Source organism: Vicugna pacos, chromosome 1, assembly GCF_048564905.1.
Source record: "Vicugna pacos chromosome 1, VicPac4, whole genome shotgun sequence".
Taxonomy (NCBI): Eukaryota; Metazoa; Chordata; class Mammalia; order Artiodactyla; family Camelidae; genus Vicugna; species Vicugna pacos.
In genome coordinates, this window is record NC_132987.1 from 1,816,520 (window position 1) to 1,842,326 (window position 25,807).

The window sequence follows — 25,807 nt, forward strand, 5'->3', positions numbered from 1 at the left end:
CTCACACCGTCCAGTTCTGCCCGCTTCCCCCACCTTTTCCCACAGATGCCAGCACTCCCCTCCCAGGCTTTGGGGGATCGACTAGGCCAGTGTCTGCAATGTCATTAACATGCTTGGCCGAGCTCAGAAAAATCGATGCCCCAGGACAGAATCAGAAGATACGACCTGGTGTCGGCCCAGACACAGCTGGGGCACCCGGGCCTGTGTCATTCCCCAGGCCGGGTGGGCCCTGAATCACATAAAGAGAAGGGGGCCTCTGCTCGCCTTCAGAGCATCCTGAAATACTTCATTCTGGGCCCCACTCCCGAAGGAGCTGAGGGATCCCACCCAGGGAAACAGGAGCTACTGTCCTTTCAGGAAGAGGGAGCTGGGGTGGGGGGGACACACACTGAGGCTCTACAGACTGAAAGGTCAGCCTTCTTAGCAGCAGTACTCAGCTGTTCCAGGAAATGGGACTTTCTCGGGATCAGGACTGCTTCCTTGGGGGGGGGGGGCGCAAGCATAGGCTTGGAGCAGCCGCTCAGTGATGCTGTGGGGAGCCTGCTTTAGGGAGGTGGGTTGCACTTGGTGGCCCCAGAAATCCATGACCTCACAAGGGCCAGGTCCTTCCCTCCCCATTAACACCACACTGGGGCTGTTTTCCATGCATCAACGTTGGCCCTGTGGTGGCCGGAGTGACTGGGGCTCACAGGCCGCAGTACATTTGGGGAAACAGTCCATGTGGCCAGTTGGATGGACATCACTGGGGTCCAGGGCAGGATCCGGGGTCAGTGTGTTCAGAGTACCCAAAGTGCAGGTGGGAGACTGAGGCAGGAAAGGCAAAGGTCAGCCGGGGGCCAGCCCCGCAGCCTGCATCCTCCCTTCCTCATCTGCCTCTTTTGGGTGGGGACATAAAGCTGCATGATGGGGGCTCTGTGTTTGTGGCCTTGGGGGTTGGCCCCTATGTGGCCACGGTGAGAGTTGGGGTGGTAAGTGACTGGGACAGTTGGGGGCAGTGAGTGATTGCTCCTTAGAAGGGAAGGGGCTTCCTCACTGTTTGAAGGGCAGAGTGTTGTGGGGCCACCTGACCTGGGATGGGACCCTGGTGCTGTGACCCCAGCAGGGAGCCATCTGAAGGTTTCGAGGACAGTGGCCCCTGCTCTTCATGGGTAGGTGGGAGTGTGGATCCACTCTCTGAATTTTCTTTAGAACAAACAAGCAAGCGTGAGTCAGCTGAAGCCTGGACACTGCAGGCCTCTGGGAGCCTCAGAGGGAAGGAGCCTGTCCCCTGTGTGTGGCTGTGGCTGTCCCCTGGGGACCCCGGGGGAAAGGGCAGAGAGTGCAGCACTTGGCAAGCAGGGCTGCTGCCTTCCTGCGTGGCCTGGCCTTGGGGCAGCATCAGAGGGCTGTGTGCCCAGTGCCTGTCATCAGTTATCACTGGTGTTTTGCTGTATCACAGAGTCACACTTGGTCCTCTGCAGGCCCTGTGAGATGTGCGTTCATCCCAGGTTTTGAGAAAGACACTGGGGTGCAGCCCCCTGCAGGATGTGGTTCCAATGAGGAAGTTACGAGCCTGGGGCTCTCCCACCTCGTGCCTGTTTGGTTCTGGTGGCCCTACCTGGCATTCGCTGGGCACTAACTCTCAGTCAGGTACCTTGGTGGGTCCCTTGGATTCATCAATTTGAAAGACAAGCAGACAAAAACCCTTACGGCGCTCTCCTGCTGCTCAGAACATAGGTGAGATCTCTGTGCAGCATCTCTACCTCTGCGTTCTTTTTCTTAAGCTTCTCTTAAGGTGGTGAAACACACATAACGTAAAATTGACCATCTTAGCCATTTTTAAGTGCCCAGCTCGGTGTCAAGAGCATGCATGTTGTCCTAATGCTGTCGATCCCAGGACACTGTGTTCCTTTCCTAACAGGAACTTTCACCCCTATTCCTCGCAGCCTTCCCTAAGAGCTGGTCATGTCCCAGGGGAGACCTGGCGGGAACCCCACCCACTCTCCAGCCTGGCCACGTCCAGAGCCAACATGACATTTCTAAGTTTCTAGAGTCAGATTTGAGTTGGCCACTTCTCTGCTCAGAACCATCCCTGTGCCCTCAGCCTCTTGTGAGGGCCATTTACCGTGATTTGGCCTCCCCACCACCATCCAGCCTCTCCCAGCTGCTGCCTGGTGATGTCTGTGTCTGGGCTTTCACAGGGCAGTGCTGAGTCTTGGCTCCGAGGTCCCTCTGCATGGACCTCCCAGGAGCACCTGCATCAAGCAGGGTCTTTGCAGACCAGGCCCCTCACCTTCCTCCATTTGACTTGGGTGTCAGCATCCATGCACTTGGGACAGGGCAGGACAAGAGCGGGGCTCTGCTGACATTTGTCAGCCTGGGTAAGACCAGCAGTCCCTCCCCCTGGCCTGGCCACGTTACCGCCCCCTTTGCTGAAGGTGCTTCCAGCCCATCACGCTCCTCTTCCCTGTTTTAAGGGAGAAACACTTACGCTCCACTGTTGTGTGGTTCGTTGAGGGGTTCATGGTCACGGCCCAGGAGAGGGCCGCTTCCCTTTGCTGGCCCACATTAAGCCTTTGGTTCTTCCCTTGAGGAAGTGAACAAAAGACTCCGATTTTAATGTTAAAGTTTTGTAAAGAGGTATCTTTTTCCCTGAAAATAATGTCTAATTAGCTGTCGCCTGCCCAAGTTCTCATTCCTCAGCCCTCTGGCGGGAGCCTTCTTTCTTCTAGGTCATAAGTCCAAACAGGGACACCCCAGTGCCTGCCATCCCAGGAGAGGCAGACAAGGGTTCTATGCAGACTTAAGTCCCAGGGACATCTCGGGGCCCCGTTTTCCAAGCAGTAAGGCAGCCAAGGGAAGGTTGACCACGACAATGCCCAGATTCCACCTCAGCCGTCCTCCTGGGGACCGAGCAGGTGCTTCCCTGGAAATGCCTCCAGAACACGTGCATGTTCTCAGGCAGGGTGAGGTCCACACAGGGAACTCTAGGGAGGGTTCCAGCTCAATGCTGCTGAGACACAGGGACCCTCATGCAGATGGCTAAGAATTGGACATTCTAGGGGACATGCTCATGGCCTCTTGGGGACCTCGTGTCTCTGAGCTCCTGACCTGGACACTTGCCAGGACCCACCCCAGTAACATCACGCACAGCCCTGATTCATGGCCTGGGACTTCCTGGCTGGAATCTCAAGGCTGAGGGGTGCACAGGGGCAGCTTGCAGCCCGACCTCCCAGGCGGCCCGGAAGGACCCCCTGGCTCGTCCCGACCTGCTGTCAGACCTCGGCTTTACTGTGTGTGGTGGTGGGTCATCCTCACCTCCAGCATTTCTTTGCACAATGTTTTGGAGGCTTTATTACCGCTTATTCTTCATAAAACAAGTGAAAACAGTAAAAGGAAAAGCTCACAGTCAGGATCAGACTCAGAGGTTTTGTCAGTGTGCATCTGGGGCTCGAGCAGGACGTCGGGGTCTGGGGAGCACAGATCTCTTTGAACAGATGAGTTGTGGGTTCAGCTGTGAGAGGAAAGAGCAAAATGGAGCCTTTGATCATGATCCATTTTGCCACCTTGCATCTCAAAGGCCACGTCTGGGTAGTGACCTTTATGACCTCGATTTCTCCCCGGGTAACCAGCCAGTCTCTGGCTCATTTCCACAGAGGGCTTAGGGTGCGCTGAGTGAGCCGTGCTGGGGAGCTGAGGGAGGCTGTCACCCTTGTGTGGCTTTAGACAGGGGCCTCTGGCAGCTTTGGGGCCACCCACCAGCCAGTACCCTGGGGAGTTTAAGCACTCCCCAGTTTTTCTTGGCCATCTGACTCTGTGACTGTGATAGCCACCGCCAGGCTGACCAAGTTATCTTGTCAGCAGATAGCGTCCTTCTCATTTACAGGGTCTGGGAGGGACCTCCTGACCAGCTCCCAAGGCCGAGAGGTGGAGCCGATCCAGCAATGGTCCAGGCCCCAGGCATCCACCTACCCTTCTCTGTCCAGGTGGGTGGATGGGAGCATCTGGTTTCTCCCCAGGGGACTTCCTCCAGACGCCAGGCAGCCCCCAGCCCCTCTGCACCAGCACCAGCCAGTGCCTCGCTGAGGAGCAGCTACAGAAACTGGGAGAGGTTGTTCGTCCTGGGCCTCCTCCTATAGGTCGAGTAGACGCGCTGCCACTCCCTCTTGTCTACACTGGATCAGCCAGTTTTGTTTCTCCTGAGGGGCCCCTACCCAGCACTTTTAGAGCCATTGACGGATTTCACTGTCCTGGGAGCTGGGCAGGTTCTGATGTTCTGTGGTTATGTTTGATTTCTGTGTTTCCCTGGATAGGTTTCCCAAAGGCCTTGGTTGCCTGCCTGCCTGCCTGCCTTCCATCCATCCTTCCTTCCTTCCTTACTTCTTTCATTCAACGAGCACTCATGAGTACCAGGAATCCTGGTGAGACGTGGTGAGACAGACCAGACCCCTTGTGTGGGGCACTTACTGTCAGAGAGGGAATTAGACGATGTGCATGCCAGAAGAAGCCAGTGGTTAGTGAGTGCGAGAGCCATGTGGGAAGAAGGCCAGGTTCCAGCCCATCGGGGCAGGGGAGAGAGCAGTCCTCTGTCCAGCTCTGCCGGGGACTGACACCCTGGGGACCTGAGACCCTGGTCCCTGGATGGGCTGAGTTGGTTTAACTAAAGATCCCAGAGATGGGAGATGACGTGAAGGGGGAGGGCATGGGGGGTTTTCAGAGCAGCACCCAGGGGAGGGGGTAGAGAGGGAGGTGGTTTCCTTCAGCGTAAGATGAGGGGGAACTAAGTAACTGTGTCCTCTTCTGCTCAAATAACCTTATTAGAAAGAGCTTTCTCCTATTTTATGTTTTTTAACTTTGTGAGGCAGGAATTCTAACTAAACTGTTGTCTGGGAGCCTAAGAATTGGGGGAGTTAAGTCATGTCCCCGTTGTCACTAGGGGAATGTGCCTACTGCCCTGTCTGTGCTGGTGGCCCCATTTTCGGGCCCATGGAAGCCCCGTGAGCCTGTGCACCGCACCTGGGCCCTGAGGGCTCTGTGCCGGCCACAGGGGTGGGGGCCTGGTGCCGGCCCCTTCCTGCCAGTCCCCGACCCTCGAAGTGTCCGAGGTTACTGCTGGTGCCGAGAGCCCTGCAGGGAGCTGGGCCTGCTCCTGTCTGTCCACAGCTGGAGCTCGATGTCTGCACATTTGCTTAGAGCTTGGGGTGACCACGTAGCTCACACTCTGTCCGCTGGGACCAGATCTTTGTAGGCCCTGTCCAGCCCACCCATTATCCATGGGGAACACTGTTGTCACCTGTTTGTCTGGGGCCGGTTAGGTCCTTCCGAGTCCCCTGCTCTCTTTGTGTGATCACGTGCTTCTCACAGAGTGACCAGAGTCACCACAGGAGGAGCAGTGGACCCGGCTTCCAGGCCTGGCTAAGGAGGCCAGGGGCTGGGTGATCAGGATGGTCCGTGCAGGTGGAGGAGGGACCCCTCCATGGGCTCTTCATTGACCAAGAGTGATGCCCGCATGTCTCTGCTGCAGGTGACCAAGGAAGTTCACTGGCTGCTGCGGCAGGTTGTGTACCACTTCATGTGCTGAGGCAAAGTCAGCGTCAAAGGCAAGGGTGAGCTGCTGACATACTTCTGGAAGGCAGGACCGACAGAAACGGCTCCCGAACCAGGTCCATGAACTCAGAGTGAAAAATGTAAGGACACATGGGAGAGCCGGCCTGCAGACCAGGCTGGTCACAGGCCACCCCTCGGTGCCCCCTGCGGCCAGCCTCTCAGTCAGAGCTGGGGTGGGGGCTCTGCAGGGCTCGGGTTCACCCCCATCCCCCAGGTCAGCACTTGCCCCCTGGAGCAGCTGGGAAGGAGGCTTAGCCTGGCCCACACGGGCTGCTGCGGGCACAGGGGTGAATGCTCGGGGCTTCAGGGGCCTCGGGCTCCTGCAGGGACCAGCCCAGGCAGCAGAGCAGGGCCAGGCTGGGGCAGGGGCACTGTCCATGCACAGCCCCAAGCCACTGGGCAGCAACTCCAGTGAGGGGAGAACCATGGCCGCACGGACGCCAAGGCTTCACGGCGCCTGTGCCTGTTCGTCCTCTCCTTGGTGCCAGAGGGAGGTTGGCCAGATCAGTACTGGGCATCAGGACCTTCAGAACATCCCCCAGGGCTGCAGGCTGTGGGGAGAGCCCAGGAGGTCTGACTGGCAGGTTGACAGGGGGACCCACCTTGAGTGTGCCCCAAGACAGGTCAGCATCAGCCCAGCTGTGTTGCTGGGGGCAGTTCCAGCCCTGGGCAGTGCCCTGCAGAGCCCAGAGTGGGGGTCAGGACTCTCTCGGCAGGGCCAGAGCTGGACAGGCCTAGACGGACGGTTTGGGGAGAATCGAGAAGCCCTGTCCCGCAGCACAGAATGTGGTGGCCTCCAGCTTTCTTCAGGATTATTTTTTTACTAAAAGCCAGAATTGGGTCTCCTGGAATTCTTGGGGGCCCTGCAGCCACACCTCTGTACCGTGACCAGCGTACTTCCTGCTCCGCCTGTGCGTTCTCCTCCTGCCCCACCTAAGCGTAACGGCTCCCGTCAAATCCGGACATTCCCTTTTCTGCCCACGTCACTGTGTTTGCTCAAAGGAGAGAAGGCGGTCGGTGTCACTTCTTACCTCTTTGCCGTGGTGTCTTGGGTTCCTGTCCACCAAACAACAGTGCAGGACTTTGTTGATTTTGAAAACAGGTGACCCTCATGAGCTTGGGAAATCTTCCTGGATGGAAGGCATTTCTCTGGCAGAACCAGTCCCTGGACGTATTTTGGAGTTCACTTACGGCTGTAAATACAGAGGTCCCTGCTCTAATGTGCAGGGAAAGTGACTGCAAGTGACTGCAAGTAATTCTGTGCGAGTCTGGGAATCTCCGATCTGCGCTTCTCTGCACTCATGATGGAGATGAAGAATGAGGTCGTGCTGGGATGTGCTGTTGGTGCGGGGAGGGGAGGGTCTGGGAGGGCCAGTGGGAAGGAACTGGCCAGAAAGAGCTGGACATGGGGACCTCAGCTCTCAACTGCAGGAAGGACGACAGCTTGAAACCAGATGGAAGGCCCTGGACAGGCAAGTCAGTGTAGAGACCCTCAGCTCATTGACTGAGAATTGATGTTTAGACAGAGAGGAATTCCCAGACCAATTCCCAAGAGATCTGTCCACCTCTTGGGCTTCGACTCTCATGTGGCCTCAAAATGAGACTATTGTAACCCCCAGGGCTATTGTGACAGATTGATCATTTCCCCCAAAGACAGCCATTCATTTGGAAATCTTGCAGTTCATTTTCCAACCTGAGCTGGCAGCATCCGGTGTCCTGAGTGCCTCAGTCTGAGAGGGCCCTGTCAAGTTCATTCTCAGCTACTCCAGAGCCAGCCCTTCTCTGAGGACACAGGCGGCTGCTGGCGGCCAGATGGACTCTCCCACGTGCGTGTCCCCGCGCTCAGGCAGCAGCCTCACCAGCACAGGCTCGTCCCTGCCTCAGTCTACTTCTCGCCAGCATCGTCCTGTGCATGGAACACACTCACAATCTCTGTTGTTTTACTTATGAAATAATCACTAGAATTACACTTTAAACACTTTAACTAGATGGTGTACGGACACTTGCATATACTCCCAATTCTATAAATATTAAAAAATCTGCTTTATTAATACACAGGAGAGAAAACTCGACATAAATATCTAAAAAATTATTTCATGTGTAAAACCTTCTCCTGAGCTCCTATAATTCCCAATCATTCAAGAACAAGCTTCCCCAATTCCACTACATCATTTTTCTTTCTCTCTGGACTCATTCTGAATCTGAATTTTTGAAAGGGTGAAAACAAATAGAGATAAAAGTCACTGGATAACACCTCTGAGTCACTTTGCATCAGACACAGTCTGTGGAAACAGTTCCCATGAAAAAGGTTTATTTATTTTTAATAAAGATGAGAAAGAGTTACACTGAATTTGCGTCTCCATGTTATGCAATTATAGGCAGTTTTTCTGCTTCTTTACACTTTTATTTTTTATTTGAACAATTAAACTTATTTTACAATTTGATAATTGTTATAAAGGAAAGAGAACAAGTTGAATAGTCAGCTTATAAAGGAGGAACTAGCTCATAAAACTTAAATGTTTCAACACACTACACAGGAAGTTCTTTCCGCATACATAAGAACATCAGCAGATGAAATCGGAAGCAACTGTCCCAATAATGACAGCCCAGCCTGCACCTAACCCTTCTTGTGAGGAATCCCTTCATTCCTTCTTTATTCAGAACCTCCACACACATGCAGGCTCTTCCGGGGGCAGCCAGCTCTGACCTCGAATGCCTTCCACCCACCCCGCAGCTTCAGAGTAAGACCTTCCCCTCCCCTGGACTGTGCCTTGACCTTGCCTGCCCTTGGGATCTGCCACGTCCTGTTGGTTCAGTCCAGCCTGAGACTCTGTTTAGGGGGCCCTGTCTGATTCTCCTCTAGCCATAGGCTTTATCTGCATCCCTGAGAAAAGCCAGGTCACCGGTGACGGGCCTGGAGGAGGGGCTGTGGAAGCACAGGATGGCACTGGGGACATAAGCATTCTTTGGTTTTTAGAAGAAAAAAATTAAACATCTTTTGATAAAGTGGGAGGTGAAAGCATTTACAAGAATAATATCTAGCTCCGTGTTTATAACCATAACATGTCCACAAACAGACGTGTCCCAGAGATGTCGGGACCCGGGAGGTTGATGCTGGGTTTTCGGTTGACTGAAGCACCCGGGCACCCGGTTCCTTTTCCCTTACAGTATAAGGGTCATAGCTACCTCCTCCTTTTTGGTGGGATACTTAAGCAGTGAGCTCAGCTCTGGAGACTGATGGGGCAGGAGAGAGTCCCATGACACCGCAGGGGGGTTCTCAACCTCCCCAACCCCCCACTAAACAAGCCAGCACCCACAAACTCTGAGAACAACGTCCAGTTGAGAGCCACTGTTTTGGCCTCTCCTGGAGTGGCATTCTAAGCCTGCCTGGTGTGAAGGCCCAGTCCTCCCAGCGGGGGGCGCTGTCTAGCTCCCTGTGTTTACCTGCAGAACTCAGTCCTGCTCCCTATGCTGTATCATCCTAGCATCTCGGGCTCCATTAGCCATGCTGGGGAAGAAGGCAAGGTGGCTGGAGTTACGTCTCATCTCTGGGTACCCCCAGGGGTGACACTGGGGCATCCACCTCACCTGCCTACACCTGCTCCCTCCATCCCCTCCTCCCAGTTGGCCCCTCTGAGCCACATTTAGGATCTGAGTAACATGATCATCAACCAGTTCTTTCCATCCAACCCAGGAGGCACAATGGAGGTCAAGGACAGACCCAGGGCAAGTCCTGAGGAAGAGGTAGGATGTACAGACAGATGGATGTATGGATGGACAAATGAGTAAGTCAGGCCATGGCAGAAGCTCCTGACAGACAGATGGATGTATGGATGGACAAATGAGTAAGTCAGGCCATGGCAGAAGCTCCTGAGCACAGCGTTGTCCTGGTCCCGGGGCTGAGCATTCACTCAGTTGTCGATGGTGAGTTCATGCTGCGTGGCCTCCTCGATGTTCTGAAGCTGACGGATTTCCCACTCCCTCACTCGCTCCATCTGTTTAAAAGAAAGGCCTCTCTGAGGTCTGCTCTGCTGGAGCGCCTGCCTTTGCTAGAGACAAGCTGCATAGGAAGAGCAGACGCCCATCCAGGGCTGTAGACTCTCACACAGGTTGGCTCTTGGGCACCATCCAGGCCTCACAAGCGAGAGTCCGCCTGGTCAGTCTCCAAGGCTCTGCCTCCTCGTGCCCCACCATGATCCCATGATGGGCCTGGCAGCTGCTCAGAGGGCCGGATGCTGGTGTAAGGACAGGCAGCTTTGTGAGCGGATGTGGTTAGGACCCCAGGATCTGGGTCTAACAAGGGCACAGAGAGGTCACTGGGGTGGGGAGAGGAGCAAGGAGGGGCCAGCCAGGTGGCGGCTGGGAATGTGAGGGGTGGGGTGGGCACCTGCGGATGGAGTGTCTGCCTGAGGCTGTCTAGAGAGGGATTTTCCCACCATGTCCTCCAGGAGCTCTTCCAGGGCTGCTCGTGGCAGCCGAGGGAGGGACGGATGCAGGACAGCGTGGGGAGGGTAGGGGTGGGATGACTCAAGCTGGTGAACAAGGCAGAGGCTCATAGCGACTGGTGGGGGGCAGGGTTCAGGTGGCTTAGCCAGATCGGGTCGGCTCGGGTGTGGAGGTGGAGGAAAGGCGGCTGGGGTCTGCCGGCCACTGATGGCAGGCCTGCTGTGGAGCAGGGTCCACCAAACACCCCAAAAGTGTAAAAACAGAAGCAAGCCCCATCACCCATCCAGGGGCAAGATGAGGAGTAGGAGAGCCTGGCACCGTGGAGGAGTCACGTGTCTGTCCCAGTGACAGAGAAAAATGGTATGTGCCTGCACGGAAGGGCCCTGCTGCCTCAGGGAACCCAGGCTCAACTGAGGGCATGTGGGGTTTGTTGCAATCTCCCCTCCCCCCTAAAAAGCCCTACAGTGAGACCTGCAGTCCCCTTCTCTTCTTCAGCTCCAGAATATCCCAGCCCGGCTCATGCCTCTCCTGGCAGCAGGTGGGAATGTTAGACCATAGGGAAACTGACCAGAGAAAGGAAGCAACTTCCTGTAAGAGGAGGCAGCTGAGGCCTTGGGCAGCCCCTGGCAGACAGGTCCCACCCGGCAATGCTCCTAACTCACCAGGCACAGCCTGCAGCCCAGTGAGATGTGGAGGGTGGGATCAGAAAACCCACCCCATGAGCAATGGCCCCAGAAAGGCAAGAGAAGCCAAGTGAAGGTGGTCTAAAGGCCAGCAAACTTATGGGAATGAGGGAGATCCCGGGGAGTCAGGTTGTCCGGCAGCGGGTAACCTTGCAGGTAGAACATGCTCTGAAGAAGCAGGGAGAAAAAGTAAGAGAGGAAAGAGAAAACCACTAGGTGTTGGAGATGACACAAATCAATGGAAAGATATTCTGTACTCATGGATTGGAAGAATTAATGCTATTAAAATGTCCATGCTACCCAAAGCCATCTACAGACTCAGTGCAATCCCTATTGAAATTCCAATGGCAAAATTTTTAAAAACAAAAATGGATCCTAAAATTACAAACAATCCTAAAATTCATATGGAACCCAAATAGCCAAAGCAATCTTGAGAAAGAACAAAGCTGGAGGCATGATGCATCCTGGTTTCAAACTATATTACAAAGCTACAGTAATCAAAACAGTGTGGTATTGGCAAAAAGAGACCCACAGAGCAAAGGAATAGAATAGAGAAGCCAGAAATAAACCCATGCTTATATGATCAATTAATTTATAACAAAGGGACCTAAAATATACAATAAGGAAAGGACAGTCTCTTCAATAAATGCTGTTGATAAAACTGAATAGGTACCTGCAAAATAATCAAACTGGACCACTTACAGCAGACACAAAAATTCACTGAAAAATGGAGGGTGTCGGGGATATAGCTCAGTTGTAGAGCACATGCTTAACATGCATGAGGTCCTGCGTTCAATCCCCAGTCCCTCCATTTAAAAAAATGGATTAAAGACGTAAGACCTAAAACCATGAAACTCCTAGAAGAAGATATAGGGGTAAGCTCCTTGACAATGGTCTTTCTGGTGATATTTTTAAAAATTTGACACCAAAGCAAAGGCAACAAAAGTAAAAATAAACATAAAATTAAAAAGCTTCTGCTCAGCACAGAAAACCATCAACAAAATGAAAAGGAAGCCTATGAAATGGGGGAGAATATTTGCAAATCATATGTCACATAAGCAATTAATATCCAAAATAGGTAAAGAATTTCTATAACTCGATAGTTAAAAAGCACACAGTACAATTTAGAAGTGGGCAGAGTGTCTAGACAGACCTGCATGAGAGGCAAGGCAGGAGTTTTCCCAGCAGTGCCTGTTCCTGAGAAGCTCCTGGAACATGAGGTCACCAGAAAGACCAGCGGAGGGGCCGGGAAGCAGAGCCCGCAGCAGGAAGGGGCCAGGATCCTCCACCCCCTGGGACTCCGGGCCAGCCAGAACAGGGGGGCAGGTGGAGGCCACAGGGGCTTGGACCTGAGAAGTGAGGACAAAGCAAGGGGCTTTCCAGGGACTCGCATCCGTGTCCTGCCCATCCCTAGAGCAGCGGGAAGGTTTACAGAGCATGCCAAGGGGTCTGGGGAGCTCATGGGAACTTGGCAGGCACATATTTTATGGCACAAGCAAAGGTCTCTCACATGGGGTCACAGGGACCCCTCAGAGATGGGGAAGGGCGGGGTAGAGACAGGGCCCCGAGCTGGACGATGTGCTCCAGTCCCAGCGACACCATGATGCCCAGGCCAAGGGCCCACCAGTGAGGAAAGGGCTGCTCTTGGTCTCTCAGTTGTCACTAGGCTACTTCCTGACAGGACCTTGGGCAGGGACCCAGAGCTCCAGGGAGTCAGGGTCAGGGTAAGGTCCTACCTCAGCAGCCAGCTTCTTCAGGTCCCATCGCCTCCTCCTGGCCGTGTTTGGGATCCCAGGCAATCCCAGGTTTGGTCCTTGTCTCCTTGTCCTGGGGGCCTTGCCCTGCTGCTGCTTCTACTGCTTCCCGGCAGTTGAGGCTGGCATGGGCGGGTCTTCCCTAGAAGCCCAGGGGTCTGAGTAGGACCCTCGCTGTTCACTGGACACCTCGGAGTCCTGGATGGTGGAGAGCTGCCTCTCTCTGATGGAGCCTGTGGGGCTGAGCCCTGTGTGGGTCAATGAGAGGTCCCAGGAGGAGTGTGCAGGCAGTGGGGATCCCTTAGCAGGGCCCCCTTCCTAGCAGGAGAAGACATCTCCCAGTAGCTCCATGCGCCAGCTGAGGGTGGCTCCCTCCTGGGTGCTGTGCTTTAGAATGCTTCTCAAGGATGGCCATCTGGTCACTGAAGAAAGGCTCTCATCCTCCAGGAAGCTCAACACAGGGACCTGTCAAAACAAAACACAGAGGTTGGTGTCCAAGAAGGTCACAGCAAGCTGAGCCTCAAGACAGGCTCCAAGCCCAACTGGGCACATTGTCCTTGAGGTACAATCACTAGGAGGCAGACCCTCTAATTCTGCCCCCTCGAGGGGCGCCTGCAGCCCCAGGATGAGAACAAGGATGGAACAAGACCACACTCATGCTGGGCCTGTGTTTTCCCTAGTTTTGTCTTCCTTTGGTCAAAATTTTAACTTTTTGACATCAATCAAAATGTTTTTAAGGATAGGATTGAAAAACAGATGACTTTCAGGTAATTTTTTTAAGACAAATAAGTTTAAAATGTTAACTAAATCATCTTAACATCAAAATTCAACAAGAAATAGCAAGACCATGGATGAACGCTGCAGGTTTTTGCATATAAGTTAAAACATGTTGGGCAGGTGAGGGTGCTGAGTGGGGCGTGATAGTTTTGAAAAGCTTGATAACGTCCCAGTCCCAAACCTGGACTGAAGCAATTCCATCATAGACAATTTTGTTTTCTTCTTCCAAAGTAAATCCTTGATTAAACCATCTGAGGTGCTGAAAATACAGTCTAGGGAGGGTTCCCCCATAGAAACAATTATCCCATGGAGTGTGCTGAACATTCAAAACCTGTTCATCTTAATTTCTCATGGCGCTCTTATGAGGTCAGAGTGATCATCATCTAAGATCTGAGGGGACGTTGAAACCCAGGTGGGGTGAGTGACAGGAAGCAGGTGAGCAGCAGGGACAAGCTATGGACCAGAGTGAGTGGAGCTGACATCTGTGCAGGTCTGGTTTCACACACCAGGATGCCTCATGCTCAGTCAGAAAGCCAGGAGGAAGTGTCCCCTCCTCCTGGGAGGAGAGCTGATCTTGACCATCTGCACAGCTTCTACTGTATAGCCCTTGAGGTCCCTTTTAAACATTGTTTCCTTTAGCAAAAACTCTTTGAAATGAATTAATGTAAATAGCCAGAAAAATAGGATTTACTTCAGAGAATGAGTTGGTATCAGAAACTGCCAAGTTGTTTTCTAAAGCAGCTGCACCGTTACTTTATCGCACCAGCAGTAGGAGAGTTCCAGTTCCTCCACATTCTTATCAGCATTTGATATCGTCAGTTCTTAATTTTTAAAAATTTTAGTTTTCCGATAGGAGTGTAGTGGTATCTCATTTGTATACTGGTTTTTAATTTGAATTTCTAATGATATTGAACGTCTCTTTTATTTATCATCTATTTACCATTTATATATCCTGTTTGGTGAAGTAAAGGCCAAACAGCGCTACATCAAAAGCAAACAGAATAAACTCACCTATTAAAAGACTCAGATTGGATTAGAAGGAAATCCAGCCCCACACTGTACACAGTAGGATGCGCTGAAGACTAAGTGCTCAGAAGGTTTCAAAGTAGATGATGGCAAAGACAACCAGGAAGTTACAAGTGAAAAAATGTAGGGACTTTACTCTTTATATGGGGAAAAGGTGAATTTATAGCAAAATACATTAAGACTAAAAAACAAAAGTACAGTGTAATTAAAAAAAAAAAGCCAGAATGTTTTTGTTATAATTATCTTTGCACCAGATAGTATAACATCAACATTCACAGAGCAAAATTCAAGGAGAAATAAGAAGAAACAGTAATAAATTAGTAAGAATAATTCACATTATTTTTTAGCCCCCACTAGATCAAGGAGAGTAAGAAATGATCCAAATCCCATGGGAGATGATCAGCACTTGTTAAAGGAAACTAAGTCGTTCTACTTCAAATAGGGACCAAGTTCTCAGAGTAAAGAAGTGGGTGAGGGGAAAGACTGGGACTTTTACAGAAAAGAAACTTCAAGGTAAATAGATCTTCTTATGAACAGGAGCTATTTTAACTAATCTATCATGAAAGTGAGGTAAGAACCATTAATTCAATGTTGGAAACTTGGTATGTTTTAAAATAAAATGATATTGTAGCATTTTGAAAGCTTACAGATAAAAAGTGTAGTACTGTTTTACAGAAGGTGATCTCAGAGAGAAGTGAGGAGAAAAGATAAAGGAGGAGCCATCGAAGGCCAACAGAAGGGGTGGGCAGCTCAGTGATGGGGACACAGAGAAGCAAAGGGGCTCCTTGGGAGTGGAGTGATGGGCCTCCCAGAGGGGCAGCGCATTGCAAGCAGGCGGATTTGGCTGGGTGGTGGGTGGAGGGCCTGCTAGGCCATGGCAGGGGAGAGCCGACAGGTGCCTGCATCTGAGTTTCTCCCTCTCTGCCAGATGGCGGTCAAGCACCTGGCGGGGGTCCTGCTGCATTCCCTGAGCAAGGAGTGCTCCTGGGGCCCCCTGTCCCACCCACTGCCCGAGTTCATGAGCAAGGATGGGAACTCCCTCATCACATAGGCCCTGTGGAAACCTCACCGCTATGAAGGAGTCAAGTAAGCCCCACCTGCTCTGGGGACCATGCCAGGCTCCTGCCATCATACCTGGGGTTTCAGCCCCACTGGTGGCCCCTCTCTCTGCCTCCCGCTTTCTTCTAGCCACCACCCAGCTCACTGCCAGGCAGGCTCTTCAGTATCAGCAGGAGCCAGACAGACTGGAGAAGGCAGGTCTTGGGGATGGAGGATGCGGGGGTCGGGGGGGGGGGTCCTATAAGGCATAAAGGCCAAATAAATTATTTGAGGGTACCTGCCTTCCCAGTAGTCTTAATGCACCTTCTGTCTTGTTTGTGCCAATAATGGAAGGCAGGCTCTGCGACCGGCCCAGCAAAGCGGCTTCCTTGCGCTTCTCTGCTCCTCGCCCCGGCCGCTTCATGCAGTGCTGGGGGCTGGAAGGGGCATTTCCCCGCAACAAGAGCATCGCAGAATTTCCAGCCTTAGGCCTACTGCAGCCTTTTAGATCCGTAACTCTGGGGCACGATAAAGAGCTGCCAGTGGGATCCGGTGCCTGTGGATTATGCAGGAGAGGGTCGCCTTACCAGGCCAGGTGCTGACCCCGGGGCAGCAGGGCCAGTGTGGCGGCCAGCGCGCTGGACCCGGGCTGCCTTTTGTCTTCCAGCTTCTACTGCCTCAAGGACAACATCGAGGAAGCCCACCTGCTGCTGCTCTTCAGCGAGTCCACGGTAAGCTCTGGGCCTCCTGCCTCTGCCCTGTGAGGTGGGGCTGCGGGGCTCGGGCACAGGCTAACAGGCGGGGCCCGAAGCCCATGCTCCCCAAAGCGGGGGTGCGGCTTGCTCCTGAGATTTAGGTGTGGGCGTATACGGCTGCATCGGGGGGCCTGGGTTCTGCCCTCAAATGCACATGGACTGAGCTAACCAGTCCCTACCCGCCGCTTCTGTAATTACAAAAGATCTCAGCAAGTCAACCGAATGTTGCGTGAACAGCTCTGTGCTGGGTCTGTGGCGCCGGAAGGGGGAGGGGAACGTGTGCTTTCAAGGCAGGGGCGTGGCTGCGGAGCCCAGCTCCGCCGCTCAGGAGCCCAGAGCCCGCGGCGGGCCTCCCGCTCGCGGTGAGCCTCCGCCCATCCCCTGTGGGGCAGCAGGCGCTCACAGAGGTACGCGTGCCTGTACAAGACACTCGTTCACGCAGCTCTGAGTACGGAGTGGCCCTGTTCTAGACGCCAAAGATGCAGCAGCAAACAAAAATGGGGAAAACTCCCCGCCCTCATGGAGCTTACATCTTAATGAGGGAGGTGGGCAGTAGCCCAATTCACTGCTCAGCTCTTCAGGGTCTCGGTGTCTGAGTGCTGTGGACGGTGAGGCTGATGGGGAGAGGTGTGCTGGACAGAGCACGCGTGAAATGCTCTTTAGATTATTTCATTAGACCACCTTCTCCTGCCCCGGGCAAACACACATGCACGCGCGTGCCTTGGAGGCTCAGCGAGGGAGAGAGGGGTGGTTGTGTGGCCCAGGGGTGGTGTGATGGGGATGGGTGGTCCAAGGGAGCTGGAGGAGGGGTGGCAGGAACAGCAGGAGCCAGGGGTCCTCTGAACTGAGGGACCCTTTGGGGCCTATGAGCTGGGGACCCCTGGTTTGAGAACCAAGTTTTTTTAAATGATGCATCTGAGAGCAGTGAAAGTGGAGTTGAAGAAACTGGGCCCCCCAAACAGCCAGAAACAAATGTTCCTTTGGACACCTGGGACTGTGTGATGCCAGGGTTTGTTTAGAGAACTTTTGATCAGTGGGTTGCCTCTGGCTGAGCAGGTCCCCCAGCAAGTAGACAGAAGCAATGACACTGGACTAGGGGGCGGGAGTCTGTCCTTCCTCAGTGCGGCAGAGTCCATTCGGGTTTGAGAGTGCGCGCCAAGAGGCGTGGATGTTAGGATCCTGAGGGCAGACTGGCCAGCGTGGTCCTGAAAACTCTGTAGGGTGCGTGCTTGGGGTCGGTGTTTGCTCCTGGGAGGGGACATCTAGCCGGTTAGTTAGCCCGATGTGGAGATACCTGATTTTCGTGAGAACAGAGAATGGTGCCCAGCACAATGGTGAGAAGAAATGTCAGCTGTTACTATTTTTATCGGATGCTCACATTTTGAAAGCATTTGCATAAATCTCATTTCACTCACTTGTAATCATCATCCCGTGAGGCATTCACAGTTAGGGAGGTGGGAACTGAGGGCCAGAGAGGGTGAGAGGCTTGCGCCAGGTCACACAGCATGCCAGTGCCAGGTTATTACTGGTATTTTCTGGCAGGAACCAAGTACAAGCCTCTGGCAGCCTCCTGTGGGAGGAAACTTGGGCAGTGATTACCCCGGATGTGTGGGGCTGGGAGGACCCTAGAGAGGAGGTGCTGCCCATCTCCCTCTCCCAGTGCCTGGAGCGAGCCATGGAGTTTGCCTTTGGAGAATTTCACCTTTGGTACCAGGTGGCCCTCTCCATGGTTGCTTGTGGGAAGGTAAGACGCAAGGTGTGCCGGGGGCTCTCGTCTCTCTCTCCCAGAAGTGGGTAGAGGGTGGGGCAGTGATTCAGAAATACTGTCCAGCAGCTGATTTTAGTCTCCAGGAGTGCGGGGCACGGGAGGGTCACACACAGAGCCTGTGTGAATCTGGTGTCTACCTGTGAGTTACAAGTGTGCCGGGTGTGCACATGTGAGCCCGTGGCTGCTTTTCTCTGAGTACATGTGCACACATACGGGGGCGTCGTGGCATTTCTGTCTGTAAGGGGGTTGGTGTGACTACATGAGACAAGTGTGGACGTGGGTTCCATTGTTCCACTTGGGCTGGAGCTCACCTCCTGCCCACGGGCTTAGTGTCAAGAAGGAACCTTCCCATAAATCCAGAACTTGCCTAGGAGGAAGGGGTTTAAAGGGTAGAGTGGAGCAGAGCCCCCCGAGGGAGTCTTGGGGAGCACTGCGAGGTGGGCGTGGCTGGGCGATCAAGAGGAGCTCTGCCCGGCGCAGGGCTGGTCTTATCCCCAGTCTCCTGAGCTGCATTTGCTCTCTACCTCTACCCACCCACCCCCGTCTCCACACGCCTTATGTAAGATGAGAATCACACTTACGTAAATAAGCCTCTATCCTCAGCAGTGGCATGAAAGGAAAACCTTTCTGGAGCTGGGCGCTGAGGATGCTACGAGTGCAGGAGATAAGGTGGCATGGGCTCACAGATCATTCTCAGAGCTGTAAACACCCACACACAGCCCATTTGTGGGGCTGAAGGAATTCCTCCCCTGATCCATCCGTGCCACCTGCCATTACGAGCCTCACAGCCAGGGCCCTCCTGGGCTTGCCAGCACCTCCTCCACAAATGGAGGGTGTGCTGGTCAGGTCCTGGTAAGGAGCAGAAAGAAGAGCAGGTGCTGCAGCCTGACAGGTGGGAAGGGGCTGGGGAAATACAGCTGAGCATCAAGTGGGGAGCCTTCTCTGTATCCCCCTTACCTTGCCAGGCATTTGTCTTCTGAAACCCCTTCCCCTATCACATTGGCCACCTCCTAAAGCACCCTGAAGTCATGACACGGTGTCTCCTAGCTCTGTGCTCAGCAAGGTCTTGTCCAGGCTCAAGGAGAGTTCAGACACAGACAGGGCGAGGCCTAGGGCAGGGGCAGGGGCAGGGGTGAGCCTGGAGCTTACTGGAGCCTGGCCTGGCAATAGCTTCTTCCTGCCTCAGGGAAACAGAGAAAATGCAACTAGTCTTGTAACAGTGCACGTGGACCAGGAGGAGAGGCCCAGGGCCGGGGCAGTGGTTCTCACGCTTCTGTGGGTCATGGACCCCTTTGAGATGCTGAAGAAAGATGGGGACCCTTCCTCAGAAGAATGCACTACACATGGAATTTAGCTTTAAATTCCGGGGATGCTCCTGGAAGCCCCCCAGGCTCTGGAGAAGGTGACACATTAGACTGGGAAGTATGGGGTCTTCGACCTCCTTACTGAGAAGAGCCAGGCTCAAAGGGGTCCAGATGCAGCCTGGCACGTGCCAGGATCCAGGGAGCTGGTATCCCGGCCCTGCTCCTTCCCAGGCCAGCAATACACATGGGAATATCCTGCGGGAAAAGATGGGGTTTCAAACAGGAAGGGAAGAGAGATTTTTTCTTTCTCATTACATGTTTTTTTGAATGGTTGGTCATTTAGAAAAAAAACAAACAATAATAAACCTATCTCCCTACCTCATGCCTTATGTAAAATAAATTGCAAGGGGTTGAATTTCATATTCTTTGAAAATTCATAGATTACTAGGACAAAATTTTTTTTTTAAATCTGAAACAAAATTGGAATCTTATTCACACCATTCACCAAGATGAATTCTGAATGGATGTAAGACTTAAATGTAGAAAAACAAAACTATAGAAGTATTGGAAGGAAACAATGATGAATTCCTCTGTTAACTTTGTCAGAAGGAAGGCTTTCTAATGCTAACTCACAACACAGAAGCCATAAAAGAAAAAATATGTTAAACTAAATATAATTTTTTTTCTAAAAAACATGATACATTAAGTGAAAAAGGACAAACCACAAGTTCTAGAAAAGGTAAATACGGGGCTAATCTTCCTCACGTTCCTTCAACATGCATGGTGGACCCTTCACAGTGTTTGTTTAGTATACTGATGAGGAAAGATCTCTGTATTTTAGGTAGTGTCTTTTTGTGCAAACTGAGAAAAAAGAATCTAAAGAAGTTCTAGAAGTGACTAAACCTGTTTACTCGTGGTGGGGGCTGGACAGAGGGCAGTGGGGGGCCCTGTGTACCTGCTTGTGCTTTTTTATTTTGAAACCACGGGAATATATTACGTGTCTACAAATGTAAAAAGGGAAAAAGGAACCTCTACTTGTCTGGTGAAGAGACCCAGGCACACGGAGACTCAGAAACTGCCCAGGACCCTCTGGTTGGGGAAAGTGGTGAGGAGTCCTGAGCCAGCTGGTGCCACTGGACCCAAACATGGGGTTATGAAAATCAGGTTTTGAACTTCATGTGGGGCCTGTTACCTAATTAGTAGCCCGGATTTTCATTTCGCATCTGGAGCGGGGAATCAGATGGTTTCCCCCTGTCTCTGGCTCTGGGCCCTGGTCCCTGGCCTCCTGGCTTTCCCCAGGGCTGAGACCCAGGACAGGGGCCTCAGCTGATAAGTGGGTGTGGAAAGGGCCAGAGAAGGGGCAGAGTGTCAGGTGTCCGGGCAGCAGAACATGGGAACCCCCTGGTGTCCCTGGGGTGGCACATTGGGTCTGGTGCCCAGCCAGCGGGGTCTCTGAGCACAGGTCGCCGGCAGGGAAGAAATGTGGGCAGGGGGCTCCAGATGAGGAGAGCTGTGTAGCAACTTGGGGCCAGGACTCAGATGCCAGAGCTAGGCCTGTCTGACAGGGAGCTCAGGAGGGACTCAGCTGCTGTTTTGGGCCCTGGCAGGAGGTTGGGGGAGGGGATACCCCCACCTTGGCCCCTGGAACATCCCGCCCCATCCTTCCCTTCTTACTTGGGTCCCACCGAGCGCCCGTCTCTCCATCCTGCCCTGGCCTACCTGGGCCCCACATACACCCCGATGCTTCCCTCCCCATTGCTCCACCTCAATCCTCCCTGCCTGCCTGTGACCACCCCCAGTCCCCGCCTCCTGCCCTGGCCTACCTGCACCTGGGGCTGCATCCTGCTTCCCGGCTGGGGACTGGACGCCTTGGATAGCTGCAGCTCCTGGGAAGCTCTGCAGCTCTGAAGTACCTGAAGTATTAAAGTAAGCATAAGTTAAGGAAAAGAATAAAGTTGCTGAATGGTAAAGAAAATTTCTATAATTTTATTCATTGAATAGTATTTTATATGTTTATGTATAAAATATATATATGTGCATATGCATGAATAGATTGTGGTTATTTATGTAATAAAATTACCTATTAATATTTTATTTCTTGTAAAGTTTGAAGCATTGTGGTAAAATGTTAGCATTTAAAAATCTTACTTTCAAGAAACAAAATAATATACAAATGCTTGAGGTTTTTTTTCACCTTTCCTTTATCCCATTCCCTTCCATCCAAAGAAGTAACCTTATCCTGAAATCAGTGTTGCTTTATTTTACTTTCCCAACTTTTTTCTTTTTCCCCAGTCCGGCGGCCTAAGCAGGAGCTCGGTGAAGGGACTACGGGCAAGTTTCTCTCCCGGGTCTACAAGAAGCTGCAAAAACAGTAGGCGGCAACTCGACTAGCAGGACGCGCAGGCGCCACAGCTGCCACCCACCCACCCACCGCCTCAGGAGGCCCGCGAACCCCCAACAGCGCCCGCTCGGGAGGTGTCCGGCGCTTGCGATTGGCTGAGCCGGACCAGCGCCCCTCGGCGAGCCCCGCCCCCGCGCCGCGGCCAGGTTCCCGCCCCGCTGGTGCGCATGCGCACAATGCCCACGGGACCGCGTTTGCGCACATTCCCGTTGTGGTCCCCGGCTGGCGCCTCAGCTCGAGATCGTTTCTCCGCACGCTCCTTTGTTCAGCGGGACAGTAAGCACGGCAGCCAGCAGAGGACGGTCCGAAGCACCTGCAGCGGTGCTACCGGCCTGTGGAAAATGCCAGCAGATGGCGGGTTTGAATTGCCGTTCAGTTGAAGGCTGGCCTTCTCCCGAATCCCCGGCTACTACTGGTAACAACCCCCCACCGCCAACAGGAACAGCACCGGAGTCGTTTGTGGGGTCTCCCGCAAGGACACCTGAGGTGAGTGCGGGCGGCCAGATGGCGGCGGCGGGGGGCGGGAAGGAGGGGGAATGCGGCGGCAGCGGCGCGGGGGCTGAAGCGCAGATCCTAGAGGGAGGCTGGCAGAGAGCGGGGAGCTGGCGGGCGGGCGGGCGCGGGTCCCCGCGGGGGAGGGAGGCCGCGCGGGTCTTTGTGGGGCGGGGCGGGCGTCGGATGTGGGCGCGGTGAGCACCCCGGAGCCTTCGTCGCTCCCCGCCCCCCCCCGCTCCCCCCGCCGGGACTCCCGGACTCGGCCGCGCCCCAGGGGGCCAGGAGGGAGAGGGCTGTGCCAGTGCCTCCTGCCCCGCCCCCCAACTGGTCTTATTCCTTTACATTTTGGGAAAACACCCATTCTCACAAAGCAGTTTCTTTTTCTATTCTAGGAAATTATAACTCTCCTTTGACAATTTTGTTGTCTAGTAGTTTCTCTTATTTGACAAAGGGATGATTTTATTCCTTGGAAAGACCAAGCTAAACAAATGAATACTGACATTTAGGTCTAAGATGGAAAAGAAATCAGTTTCTTTCTAGCACCAGTTATGCTGTGGACATGAAAAACATAAAAGTGAAAAACAGAGGCACCATTTATTATTTATCTTTATTTAGTGGCTCACTTGGCCAGCATAGAAGGAATTACAGAGAAATAGGAAAGACATCGTCTAATGTTTTCTGAAAAAAGATGGCTTTTTGTACAACTATATACTCTATCCCCCAAATTCTTAAATGTTGCTTTTATGGAATAAAAAATTGAATGTAAAGTTACATATATATAATACATGTATAACATTTTGTAACAAATGTATATAGAAGGGAACATATACGCATATATATTTCATTCAGTATATTACAGTAATCAATAACCATGGAGAAAATTAGATTTCTCAAAAATAGCCTATGAATAGCTTTCCTTCTGGAATAAAATTTTCAAAATATTTAACCTTAGTTACACCACTAAGTGCAGGTTGACGGATGATTACACAGATCTTACCAGGAATAATACAGACCAATATCAGAAAGTCTAATTGCCTTTTATTCATTCTAGATTAGAGGTCCTTCTACAGTTTATCAGTTCCTAGAGTCTTTTCTAAAAATTAGTAAATTGACTTTTTCAATGATGTATTGTGCTTAAGTATCCTGAGGGTGAAATGAACATTTATTAACTATTTTCCCATAGCAAGAATGTCCTGTAGGAGTTGCATCGGACAAATGAGTGGAATTTCAGCTTTTCTTTATCTGCTGTTCTATCTCCTTTTCAGATCTGAGGGACTTTCTTGACTCAACAACGCAGAGGTGCATTGTCCAGCCATGTTTTTTGTCCCTTTAATTATGGAATTGTTGCTATTTAGAAGAAATTTAATACAAACATGCAATTCTTCCCAAATATATCACAGCAATACCTCATTTTTTCCATGATGAATAGAAATACCCCAGGACTTGTGAGTACTAAATACTGTAATGTCCTAGCTAACAAACTTATTTAGTCAAATGGATATCTTATGACCACCCGCTGAAATTCCATTTCTGCTGTGTTCTATGTCTTTAGGTTTAAACTGTGCAGTCATTATTAATGTCTATAACGTTTGTACACTCAGAGAAGTGCATAAATTCATTTTTAGGGGTAGACATTTAGCCAGCCACTGAAAGTAATGTAAAACTAACACAAAATACAATCATTTACCACAGGAATTTGGATTTGTTGAATGATGTATGAACATACCAGCATAACTCCTGATGGTGCAAAGCACCTTAGGAGCTAACTTCTAACAGGATGAAATGCTTATACATTGTAAAAGAACAACTAATTTGAGCTGGAGTGGTCAGGGCAGCTTTGTGTTGTTTCTGGGAGAGTAGCACCCAAATGGTCTCCTAGTGTGTGGGTCTGTAGAGACCAAGGGGAGTTGAGAATTATACTTAGAAACATGAGTGTACCTTGTTCAGTAAAGTGAAGCATTTGACCTAGCTAAAGGAAAGGAGCTACACAGGGAAACAGTGAAAACTGAATACTAGAGCAGGTTGCATTGTGGAGGCTCTTAAAAAAGAAATTTTCCTGAAAACAAAAAAAAAATCTAAAGATCCATTGAAACTCATTGAAGGTTTTTGAGTAGGTGAGTGAAAGAATAAAATCTATGACTTAAGAAAATAAATTAGAGCAATGCTTACTAATATGGGTTCCCAGGATCATTAATTAACACAGCTTCTCCAAAAGGATCTCCCAGGTCAAATAAATGGGGAAAATACTGGGTTTCTTTACTGTGGGTCTTCTCTAAGACATTAAATTGTTAATGGGCATTTTGATTTCCAAATGGAAAATACAGCATTTCCCAAATCTATTTGACCATGGAACACTTTCTAGGAAAACAATGTGGGGATCACATATTCCATATACTTGTGCCAGTCTGTCTATGAACTGATATATATAAGATGGGTACTGGTCTGTAATTTTAAGTAACTTATTTTATAGCTGAACCTTTTGTTTCCAAATTGGTACATATGCAAGATCTTTGCATTTTCTCGATGAATTTGTCTATGTTTTGGAGTCTTCTGCTACCAAGGAGTTAGGAGGTGATGGAATGTGGAATGACACTTACCTGGCCCTCTATGTCATCTGTGTATCCTGGGCACCTGCTGAGCTGTCCTAGTTGCTGTCTGGCCCTGGGGAGCTGGCCTGCACAGCTGTTGCTGAGACCTGTCTCACTCAAACCCAGTGGCTTTATTCCTTCCCTGCCGTTCTCAGATTGATGGGAATCATTTCACTGATCTGTTCCATGTTGCGGTGCAAGAAATTCTGTGTGACTCTACAAGGCTCTGTCTTTCTTAGGGATACGATTTAGCTGTTCTGTGAGGGCTTCCTGATTCCTTCTTGTTTTCTATTCAGGAAATGGTGCGCATGTCCCATACACCTCATTGTTCTAGGCTTTCCCCATGAGATTCCCACCTAAATCTTTATGCCATGAATTGTCTTTGTTTCCTCGGAAACTGAATTTTTAAAACTCATAAACAGCAAACATCTCTCTTTTTCCTCATATTCTTCTGTAACTTCTGTTCCCTGAGGACACGATCTGTCTCTTAGGATAGCTTAAGACAGGGAGAAAGGTAGAGGCAAGTAATACCTGGGGAAACAATCAATGATTATTTCAAAGATTTTCCCCACCAGACTTCTTAATACCCTATGGAAAATGCTGATGCTGGTCTAAAAGAATGGAGGGATAACAACTCAGGAATAAAAGTAGGTGTGTGGTAGGAATGCTGTCTCGAGTTTTGCACATCACATGTGGTTGATGACAGTCATAGCCCTCAGTAAGTGATGAATAACTCATTGTCTTTGTTGTCCTTTGTGTAGTCCTCCCCTGCATGGACTCTTGAAAAGCCTCTTGCTGTTGGGAACTCTTCCTCCACTGTATGAAGAAGGCCGGGCTAGCTTGTTGAAGAGATGGGATCAACCTGGAGCCAGCACAAACCAGCAGACATGTAAGTCAGCCCCAGCTGAGCTGCCAGTTGACTGCAGGTGCAGAAGTGACCTTAGCTGAGACCCAGACTGCCCTGATGAGCCTCCACCAAGGTGTTAATATGGACCATAAGCAACTAAAGTGGTTATCTAGCCCATTTTTATTGAATCAATATAAAAATGCAGAATACAATAGGAACGAATGTTTTAACTATAGGAGGAATGGAAGATAGAAGAGAGGAAGGGTCAAATGTAATTATGGCGATTTGTAATCTTCAGGGACTTCAAAAATTGTGGACAGGCATCTGTGTAGACACATG

The 25,807-nt window shown here is 51.3% G+C and overlaps 1 protein-coding gene and 2 long non-coding RNA genes across 6 annotated transcripts in view; 2 read left to right on the forward strand and 1 right to left on the reverse strand.

The window, feature by feature from the left end:
• LOC140699211 (GDP-fucose protein O-fucosyltransferase 2-like) overlaps window positions 1-7,929 on the forward strand; it is a 51,205-nt gene extending 43,276 nt beyond the window's left edge. Inside the window, exon 9 of the transcript XR_012077238.1 lies at window positions 5,504-7,929. The gene's annotated coding sequence lies outside the window, so the exon portion shown is untranslated. The remainder of the gene's footprint in view (window positions 1-5,503) is intronic.
• An 11,248-nt stretch (window positions 7,930-19,177) lies between these two features.
• On the reverse strand, window positions 19,178-21,474 carry LOC140688174 (uncharacterized). Of its 2 annotated transcripts, none has more exons than XR_012065265.1 (3): window positions 21,371-21,474; window positions 20,961-21,050; window positions 19,178-19,392 (listed from the first exon to the last, which is right to left on the reverse strand). It is a non-coding gene; the product is annotated as an uncharacterized lncRNA (long non-coding RNA). The 2 variants fall into 2 exon arrangements; XR_012063924.1 differs by having other exon boundaries at window positions 21,332-21,474.
• A 274-nt stretch (window positions 21,475-21,748) lies between these two features.
• The window catches only part of LOC140699229 (uncharacterized), a 53,149-nt gene continuing 49,090 nt past the window's right edge, over window positions 21,749-25,807 (forward strand). For 2 of the 3 annotated variants that reach the window (XR_012077247.1, XR_012077246.1), the window contains exons 1-2: window positions 21,749-22,024; window positions 25,383-25,510. This is a non-coding gene — a long non-coding RNA (uncharacterized lncRNA). Of the gene's footprint in view, window positions 22,025-23,298; window positions 23,479-25,382; window positions 25,511-25,807 lie in introns of all 3 variants that reach the window. The other variant, XR_012077248.1, reaches the window with a different exon arrangement.